We start from the raw sequence: 10,676 nt of genomic DNA on the forward strand, positions 1-10,676 counted from the left end.
GAACATTAGGGGACAATAATAATAACGGCATTCAACTGAACTGACAGTTCTAATAATACAGCTACTAATTATCAATTTGGGACCAATTGTCAGACTAATTTTCAAAGCTGCAATACCTCCCCACACACACACACACACACACACACACACACACACACACAAATATATATGCATACATTATAAAATGTACGTGCACACACGCACGCACACACACAGGCAATATCTTATATAAGAAACGTAGATATAAAAATAAAGTACACAAAAGGACAAAGGTCCTTCATCAGCTGTGCAAAGACCTTCCTGAAACTTTGTACCTTACTATAATTTTTATTGTGTATCTATATATAGGCTACATATATATATATAGGCTACATATATATATATATATATATATATATATATATATATATATATATATATATATATATATATATATATATATACACACACACACACACACACACACATACATACATACATACATACATACATACATACATATATATATATATACACATATATATATATATATACATATATATATATATATATATATATATATATATATATATATATATATATATATATATATATATATATATATATAGAGCCTGTGTGTGTGTGTGTGTGTGTGTGTGTGTGTGTGTGTGTGTGTGTGTGTGTGTGTGTGTGTGTGTGTGTGTGTGTTTTAAAAGTAAAGCTCGCTGTATTGGAGTTCTGATGGGAAACACTGACCCAGATGCTCAGGCTGCATCGACGTACGTCACATGTGAACTTTCAGAGAGCCCAGTTCCCAATTGCTGTGATTACAGAGAGGCCAACTCCGACTAGTCGTTATTCCGAACATTTTTTTTCTGGCTGTGCACAGTAAGGAACCCTCGCTTAGATTTGCTCTCAATTCCGCTCGACACCACCGCAGAGCTTTTTAGGTAATTACGAGTGCGTTTCCAGGTAGCCCGGCAACAATTCGCCGCTGTGCAGAAGTTCACTGGAAATAACTAGTCTTAGCGGGTAGAAAAGAGACATTATTAATCTATTCCATTTGTGCTCGTTCTGAATAGTCGCTCAAATTGTTTCAGTCCTGGGAGGAAATAATTGAAGTTGCCTGAACGACTGCTCCTAATCTCGCGCTTTTATTCAGGCTGATTTGAGGGAGAGAAAACCCTGAATGTCCTCTATAGCAGATGTTACTCCCGCCCCCTGATTGAAAATCACTTTTATCCCGCACATAAAAAAAAGGCTTCCAAATATTTTGGGGAAATTGTGTAATGTGCAAATTATCTTGCAAATGACTGCATGCTTGTTGATAGGGGGACATCACTATTCCCGCCATTGACCTTTTCGACAGAAATTTGAAAAAGAATAGCACAAACATAGCAGGGTCCTCGTGATTGCTTTAAAACAGAGGTGGGCTCACCTCTTTTTATGCCTCTCAAAATCGCAAATGAAAATTATGTCTGCGTTCCAGAAACTATCAAGCAACAGGATACGGGCTACACACACACACACACCCAGTGGCACTTCAAATCCTGCCCAGCGATATACAAACAGAAGAACTTGTCACACAGCGCATCGATATGAAGTGGATTGGTTTTTAAAAGGCAGTGCTGTGTGAACGCATGACAGATGTGGAACTTCTTTACGGAACAAGATCGGGGTTCAAACGCGCGGGTTACAAATGCGCTCGCGAGAGCGCGCGTGTCTGCCAAGCCAAGGTGACTTACACAGGTGACTTATAGGCTCGCAGTGGAGAGGTCATAGGTGAACGTCTCAAACAGGTGAGCGTCTCAAACACATCCATCATTCTCACTGGGAACTTACACACAGATATGATCTCCTTCCGTCTCCGAGTGCGCTTAAGAGAGCACGGCCTGGGGTCTATTTCCAAACACAAATGGATTCAAATCCGGTTGGAGTGGGTGCACGCACGCACGCACGCGCGCCCCTCCGTCTTCCAGCAGCCCACATTAGGGATGTCAGTGGCACAGCTGTCTGTTAACATTAGAGCCGCTTCGCATGAGCGCGCGGAAGTGGGATTAATAAACAGAACAGAGGGCTGAAAGTGGACGAATGCAAAGTTGTTCTAGATTCTCTCTTCCGCCTGAGAGCGAGCAGAACCGAACTGATCCGATTCTTAACCTCCTTACAATTCATGTGTATTTATGGTAAACGTATAGGCCTACTACCCAGACAGCACAGATACGTCGGCAAGACGTTTATGCGACGTTCACAGTTACGTCGTTAAAGCATCTGCGGTCGGTCGTTTGCTCACTGGCACGACGTCGCATAGACGTCGTTACCTGACGTTCAAACGACGTCCATCTGATCTCCGAACGACGTTCATCATCTGATGCTTTTAAGCTGTATTTACGATGTTTATGCGACGCTTACAGCTTCATCGTTAAAGCGTCTATACATCGTCTTACCAACGTCGTTTTTGGATCAAGCCATGCGAGTCCGTTATTCCGTCGAGCGTTTTCGCAGAGTTTGCATGTTTTGTTCTTTTAAAGATCTTCACGCGAGCAGCAGTAGCCTATTTATTCTTGTTCTGCATATAATCCCAGGTAGACAACTAGCTAGATAACGAAATAGTTGTTTGTGGAGTTTAATTCCTATTTCCTGTTATTCAGATTTTGCCTTTAAAACATTTAAAGAGACAGCCAGTTTACAATTTTGAAAAGTTGTATTAACCAATTCACATGCACAAACAAAAACTTAACAAATTCTAAAGTGTACATAAAATATTATTTTGAAAAGTTGTATTTTACAACCAATTCACATGCATAAACAATTACTAAAAAATGATAATGTAAATCACATTATTATTATTCAAAATAATCATCTTTCGGCAATTGCGTGTCAGTCTGTCCATGACAATTGCGAACAGTCCTCATCCTTTAACTTCCACCACCTGATCTTAGGTGGCGCTCTCACTCTCCTCTTCTTCACCTCTAAAACCATCCTACATATCACCATCCTATGCTGTTTAGCTACACTCTCCCCTGGTAACACCTTGCAATCACTAACCTCTTTCAGGTTTTGTCTCCTAGAGGTTATAGTCGACCTGTGTGCATCTTCCCCCACTCTTATATGTTACCCTGTGCTCTTCCTTTTTCTTAAAGTAAGTGTTAACTACAGCCATCTTTATATTTATCCTCTTAGCAAAATCTACCACCATTTGTCCTTCCGTATTCCTTTAACACCATATAATAATAAAAGTGTTGTCGTTGTTTAACTATGATATTGTAAATCATTTTCTCAGTGCTGTAACAAAAACGCAACTGTCCATGTATGAACACGAAGGGCTTAAATCGACTTGATCACGTTGATTCAGCGTGGTCTTCTGCGATGAAGTCTGTCAGGCGCCAGACGAAGCCAGTCTTTCGTCGACTTTTCTGCATCAGCTTCACATGGGTGGGACAGCTGAGGATTTCTCATCGCAGATGCTGTAAGTACAACATTGTTTAATTAGAAAATTACTTGTATGTTTTAGTTTCTAAGATAATTTTGGGCCTAAGGATGAGCCTGTTGCTAATAAGCCATTTAGGCACTATTGCTAAGAAGTGCTAATGAAAAGCTGTGTACATGAAGTTTAGTGGCTGTTCAGATACAGAAACTCTATGGCTTGTGGGTGTGGAAAAATGAATGGGATGGAAAGAGGGATGAAAACACAACAGATGAGTGCAGGTACTAATTAGTATGCCTGTGGTTTAGAGCAATACGGCACTATGGATATTATACTTTGAATACATTTTTCCAATGACTGCTTTTCAATTTGGCACTAATTTCTCTTCATAGAAGAGTATGTGCGTCTTAAGATTTAAGAGTGACACTGAATTGTTTCATGTAATATGCATTGCAAATCATTTCTGAGATATGCCATCTTAAAATTTCTTAAAAAGTCAGTTATTTTACTCAGTGGTGTCCAGTTCTATCCAGAAAGGGGCACTTTGGCTGCAGAAGCACACATGATAATTTTTTAAAAACTGATACCAACATGAAGCCTTTGTGGATAAGATTATTCACCCCTGTTGTGACTATACACATCAAAACTAAGGATCACCAACCAAGACGGTAAATGTCAATTATAAAACAAAGCTATTTGTGATTTGTTTTTTATGGTACTATATTTGTCATGTTTGGTATACTATGGTCTTATTTTCATACTTACATACTACAAGTTCCTTGATGCGAGTGTGCCCAATTCCTTTTTTTCTCCTCTGCCACACCAGTTCCCTAACCACCAGGCCCTGACTGCCCCCATCTAATGACAGCTTTGACATCTGTAGACAGACAAAAAGATAAATAAAAACCAGGGACCGAATTCATAAAAGGTTTTTAAAATTTACAAAGGTATGAGTACAAACATTAAGGAGTTCATAATAATGTTCCTTAAATCAACCCTCAGGATGGATGGATATATCGTTCTTAATTTTGTACTCGAAAGAAAAGATAATTACTTTGTTCCTAAATAAATGTTTATCTTTTACAAGATGTTTACAAAATGTGTACTCTGTGTGAGTTTGTTAAAATGGTATATTTTAGTACTGACCTTTTTTTTTTGTGTCACTGTTGGTCAAATCATGTTCTAGACGCACAAAATCCTCTGCACACTGGAGGGGGAGTATGTTTTCTTCCAGATCTTCTTCCAGTGGTGTTGGAAGATTTCTGCTCCTCTCTCCTGCCATTGCCTGAACAACTGCAGTTAAATGCTGCAGTTGCAGCTGCACCTCACCAATAGCCTCAAGGATGCATCAATCAGTGGCTGTGACATATATAACATACACAACAATAAAATTTAAATGAATATTCAAAAAGGTTTGCATTAACATTATTATATACATGGATATATTTAATTTGAGCAAGGATGTTTAGTGAAATTGAGTTTGTTTGGAATTAAATTTTTGAAAACATACGAGTGCACTGGGAGGGTATTAAACGTCCTGAGGCGCGAGCTCTTGATGCTAAAAAAGTAGTAAAAACATGCAGTAATTAGAGTCAATGCAATGGACAAAAATAAGGATAAAATAAGGATATTGTCTTAAACTGCTGTGCCCAACAACAAATATTTAATATGAAGACCCAGTGTATGTGTAATATTGCACTGCTTAGAGTAAACATTTTAAACTTTCAGTATGTGTCCTACCATGAGGTGGAGATGTGAGACCAATCGGAGGACTCCTATTGTGGCTGTGGCGCTGTGGAAAGAATATGTCTTTGGTAAGTACATGTGTGTTCATATGTGTTTGTAATTTCTTTATAAAGGTACACTGCAGATATCTGTTTTACTGTACCCTATAACCTTACTTTGATAGGAGGACATTGTTCTAAAATCCACATTCTGACTGTGTAGTGGCGGGTTTGATGCTGGGGGGGAAACATTGACACAATAGGTTTAATCAGACTTAATTGATCAGATTTTAATGACATAGTTTAGATCAGCAGTGCTTTCTTACTTTGAAAAGTATCCATTAGAATATGACCACTGAGTGGTGTCAGCAGAGCAAAGTGTAATGTTCACAATAAGTGTGTTTTTAGCATCATGAATACTATTATAACAATGCTGCAATACGTGACTCCCTCTGGGATTAATAAAGTGATCTATTTATGTTTCTAAATGGGTTGAAATGTGGTGTTGTATTAATTTAGTAGGTATAATGTGGAAGTATGCAGGTTTTCTTTGTTTTACACTTTTCCCCCTCATTTTCAGAAGTGTCGACTGGATTCCTGCCCCCTATTCTGTGTGCGAGTAGTTCTGCTAGGAGATTTATTGAATGTTAACATTGCTGATATATTTCTTTTAGCGTTGTTTAGTGAAATCCCTGAAGTTAACCTCCATCCAATGCTGCCTTACTCTGGGTAGACTTGGGGCTGTGAATACATAAATGGCATATGAATATAAATACATTTAAGTCATTCTTTTTTGTATTTCAATGCAGGTATGATCAGGTACCTACAAGTGTTTGGAGGGTTTACTGGTTTCCCCTTGGCTGTAAGCTGTGGTTTTGATATTGGAGCTAAGAAGAGGTAAGGACATTAGTCCTATACTATCGTCATTACATTAGCTGCCTGTTAGATTCCGTATTAACTATAAAATACTTTTATTAACATATAAAACACTGTATGGCTTAACTCCAGAGTATCTTAGTGAACTTATTGATCATTACAACACAGCACGTTCACTTCGTTCACAGGACGCAGGGTTATTAACTGTTCCTAGGATCAAAAAGATCACAGCAGGTGGAAGAGCCTTTTCTTTTAAAGCTCCACAACTGTGGAATAATCTTCCTGCCTTTATGCGGGACTCAGACACAGTCTCAATGTTTAAAACTCGACTAAAGACTTATCTGTTTAGTTTGGCCTTTGAATAATCTGTTACATATTTACCACATCATTTATCTTTCTTCTCCGAGGTTCACCTGGGGAGTAACACTGCAGTCGGAGACTACAATACCATTATCATCACTCCGACACGGAATGAAAACCTGGCGTTCATCACAAGACATTTACATTGACAATATCAACACCCAGAACTTTTATTCTAGTTACCTTATACTTAGCCTGATTATGTGATTTGTTTGTGACTTGTGTATTCGTCTGTATAATTTGTGTGTTAACGGGCCGCCCAATGGAGGATGGGTTCCCTTTTGAGTCTTGGTCTTCCCAAGGTTTCTTCCTATTCCCCACCATCTAGGGAGTTTTTCCTTGCCACTGTCGCCTTTGGCTTGCTCATTAGGGATTTGGACCCATAGTATTGTTAACCTTGTAAATCCTGTAAAGCGCTTTGTGACAACTTGTGTTGTGAAAAGTGCTATACAAATATATTTGATTTGATTTAGTAAGGGACAGTGCATTTTAATTATGTATGTATATATTATTTGGAGTTTAATATATTTGTAGAGAACATTCTGTACATCAGGGTTTCTCAATCCTGCTCCTACACAATATTTGGGTGTTTTTGTGCTTACTGTGTACTTGTGGTGGTGGCTGAGGTAATTTGCTCTTGGGCCTCTTTGCTTTGGTTGAGACTCTTCATCTGACCACCAACATGGTCTCTTTTTTGATCTGTAAGTAAGTTATAGTTGAAGTCATCTAAATCACAATATATACTTATGTCTAGATTACCTCAGTGGAAGATGAATGTACCTTGATTTAGGTCCGTTTTCTCCATCGGAAATAAGGTCGGATGTGTCACATGATGTCTTCCATTTCCTGTTGACATTGTAGTGTATCTAAAAAGTAAGGAAATAAGTTAGCCAACAACACTAGCGATTACACTCCCTTTCCCTTTTTTGTCAATGTTTTAGTTACAAAGAAGCTAAGCTAAGGCGAACTACCTAGCTAACCTAGGCTACAGCTAACGGACAAGCTGGTTTGAACTCGCGGTGTTGTCTCGCGCGATTGCCGTCAGGGCCGTTGTAGTAAAATGATGGTTAGCTTAAATGCTAACACTTTAACCGTAGGCCGTTGTAGTAAAATGGATAGCTAAGATTTAACTTTCAGAGATATTGTTAGATTCTTGGAAACAACCAATTATTAAACATTACTTCATTATTTTACCTCAGTAGAGTTATAACTACATAACCTACCTGGGTTTCCCTGAAGAAGTCCGTCTGTTGCTCACCCACAGGTACAGGACTGCTGGACGCTCATTGGTCCTTTCCATTATACGTCAACATTCTAGAACGTCATGGCGAGTGTATTGACCCCCAGTAATTTGCCAGGACAAATGTATTAGAGAAGGATGATTATACATTGCTTAACTGTATTGTCCTATATTAATGAAACTCAATCAACATGAAATGGTCTCAGCTGTGTAATTCTAAAGTGAATTTGACCTACCATCAACAGAGACTGAGTTACAAGGGGGTGCATTTTACGGCAGGTGCTTGGAAGCAACAAGGTAAATATAAAGCAAAGTTATTAATATACAGTGGTATTATAAATCACAATAAATCACACACATACTAGAAATCATCCCAAATGCATTTTTGAGAATGTGTGTATTGTCATAATTACACTAAAGGGCGTTCCTGCGAAAGACAGGCTGTAACGTGCAGCACTCTCCGTCATGCACGTCAGCAGGATTGTGGTGGTGTCTTGGCTTTGAACGTGAGTGTACAGTAGACTACAGCAGTTGTTGTAACATTATAATTTTAATTTAAAAGTTCACAAGAACTTTATCCGTTTTTACACTTGAACCCAAATTATGACGATGAAGGTCAAGTGGCATTTGTCAAGATCTTTTAGTTACTTGTATTAAAGATTTTGTTGTCTTAACAGTCAACCTTATTATTTAGCAATGCAGGCTTATCATTTTGATCGATCTAAACTGTCCTTAGTTTGCAGAGTGCATATTAAAGGAAATGGCTGTCAACACCCAAACCACTCAAGAGGCAGTCAATGAGCTGAGGCTGGGCATTGCCATGACTCTCCTCCAGGAATCTGGCGTGTTGTCTTTGTGGTTGGTCACTGTAAATGGCATAAAATTTATGTCCTCTGAAATGCATGTTCTTTATTAAAATAATATACGTTTTATGCTAGTTAATTAGTACCACATCCTGTATGGACATATGTTTGACATGTAAAAATGAGGAAATGTATTAATACTTTCATCTCAGACAATCTGAGCAACCTGTGCCATTACTGTGGAATGGAGGATCATGATCAAACAAACTGGGTAAGCGCAGCAACACATCTAAATACATTGATCTGCATGTACTATTGTTGAGATATTAGTACTACAAATATTAGGCTATTAGTCGTACATAATGTCATAATATAGCATTTTCTCAGGGATCCTTTAAATCCTACAAACTACGAATTATACTCATTTATAATTATGCTCAGTTATACTGTGAATTAGACCCATTTTCTCAAATTTCTGTCAGAGACCTTGGAACAGTCTGTCTTTTCTCAGTTTTATTAGTATCTTGAGAGGAACAAATTTCTTTAAGTCAACCATCTGTGGTACAGACCAGGGTATTCACCAGATATTGCTGTATTGTCAATAACAAAACCTCCCCACAAAGCCAGGAAAAGGTTGTCTTCTGTTCACATCCTACTAGATTGGTCTACTGTTTTTGATACTGTGAACTACATGTGAATTTCATCACTTTCTTGTGATGCTTGGTTCTCATCCTATCTTCAGGGTTTATCTGGTCATGTAGCCTGGGATGGCTCACACACAACCTCACCTTCAAGTGTCATTGCTGGAGCTCCTCATGAGTTTGATCTTTTTTCTTGAAATGCTAAATCAATACGAGCAAAATCAGTAAGCTCTAGTCATCTTTACACTTGACTACTGTAACTCACATTTTGCTGGCTTCTAGAAAGCATTCAAAATACTGCAGCTCATATTGTTTGTCAACATGTGATTCTTGTTGAAAACACCATGCTGGCTTCCTGTTCAAGTAAGGAAGGTCTAATTCTCACATTTTCATTTTCAAAAGGCTCATCCTTTCACTGCTTTGCATCCAGGCTTCTACCTCTGGGCCCTTGTAATACACACTCTTATTCCTGATTGCCCTCCCGTTATGACCCGTGCCCGTGACTACGACTCTGTTTATGGAATCCCCTTGAATAAATCTCGCTCTTCTCAGCGTTTGTGTCCGCCTCCCTGCTCTGCGTCAAGCAGAATGTTACACTCACCTTTTAGGCAGTTTAATATGCTAACTCTGACATGCAAATGAGTGCAGTAAATTCTCAATCATTTATTTTGTAACATCTTTGCTCTTAACTTATCAATAGAGCACTGCATCAAATCTTTGGACTAAAAATGTAAAGCATGATAGTAATTTCTACATTTTAGATGGGCACCTTTCAGTTAGACCTGCTTTTCATTTGTTCCAGATATGCTGTGACAACTGTGAGATGGTACCACCATGACTGCGTCCAGAAGCCTCCAGTTGATAAAGATTATACATGTCCAGCTTGCAAATAAAATGCATTAATGGCTGGTTATTATTATGTATTATTATTGGTGATGTTTATTGTTTGTGATTTTAAATTATTGTTTTTGTTAAATTACTGTTGTTGCTGTTATTATTGTTGTAAATACTTGGCCTAACCTTGCACTGTTGGTGTTTTTTTTTTTTTTTTGTAAACTTCTTGCTTTAGGTTCTGCTGTTATTTATTTAACTGTAAAATAAAAAATATTACCAATTATTTCTATAAATGTGCAGTAGCTCTCACTTTTTGTTTGAATGTTGTTGATTCTAGCTCAAAATCATTGTAGCCATATAGACACAACCAACCATCTTTACAGATGCAACACCATAACTTTAATTTAAAATGTATATGCATGTCAGTTAGAATATACAGAAAAATAATTTAAAATGTATATGCATGTCAGTTAGAATATACAGAAAAATAATGTTATAATTATATCTCAGTATTAAATATAACAGGGTGCACTGCTGTCAGGCCTCATCAGTACATGATTTTTCTAACAGACTGAAACAAACACAGCACTCACATACAACACAGTATGTGTCGAACACAGGACATAACTATCCATGCCTTCATTGCAGCTGTTGTTGATGCCATCAATCAATTAAAACATTACTTAGCAAACTCTTTAATATGCCAACGTTTTGTAAAATCAAGGGCAAATAGTAACTGCCCACCCGTGGTAGATAGATCAGCACAGTAATTCCAATGACGCGCCCACCGAA

At 38.0% G+C, this 10,676-nt stretch overlaps 2 long non-coding RNA genes across 12 annotated transcripts; one reads left to right on the forward strand and one right to left on the reverse strand.

Annotated features, from left to right (window-relative positions):
- Positions 1-3,305: 3,305 nt before the first annotated feature.
- On the reverse strand, positions 3,306-7,997 carry LOC143526728 (uncharacterized). Of its 6 annotated transcripts, XR_013133935.1 has the most exons (10): positions 7,590-7,983; positions 7,147-7,232; positions 5,958-7,065; positions 5,834-5,871; positions 5,308-5,367; positions 5,147-5,198; positions 4,917-4,964; positions 4,553-4,765; positions 4,172-4,283; positions 3,306-3,446 (listed from the first exon to the last, which is right to left on the reverse strand). It is a non-coding gene; the product is annotated as an uncharacterized LOC143526728 (long non-coding RNA). The 6 variants fall into 6 exon arrangements; XR_013133931.1 differs by having other exon boundaries at positions 5,308-7,065; positions 7,590-7,680; positions 7,843-7,997; XR_013133932.1 differs by having other exon boundaries at positions 5,308-5,871; positions 7,590-7,987.
- On the forward strand, positions 3,389-10,087 carry LOC143526729 (uncharacterized). 6 transcript variants are annotated; one of them, XR_013133941.1, is made up of 11 exons: positions 3,389-3,448; positions 3,930-4,074; positions 4,233-4,818; positions 5,135-5,220; positions 5,940-6,027; positions 6,414-7,630; positions 7,852-7,903; positions 8,027-8,112; positions 8,343-8,464; positions 8,622-8,680; positions 9,152-10,087. It is a non-coding gene; the product is annotated as an uncharacterized LOC143526729 (long non-coding RNA). The 6 variants fall into 6 exon arrangements; XR_013133938.1 differs by having other exon boundaries at positions 8,343-9,274; positions 9,853-10,087; XR_013133937.1 differs by having other exon boundaries at positions 8,343-8,680.
- The last annotated feature ends 589 nt before the right edge of the window (positions 10,088-10,676 follow it).

Source organism: Brachyhypopomus gauderio, chromosome 11 (assembly GCF_052324685.1).
Source record: "Brachyhypopomus gauderio isolate BG-103 chromosome 11, BGAUD_0.2, whole genome shotgun sequence".
Lineage (NCBI taxonomy): Eukaryota > Metazoa > Chordata > Actinopteri > Gymnotiformes > Hypopomidae > Brachyhypopomus > Brachyhypopomus gauderio.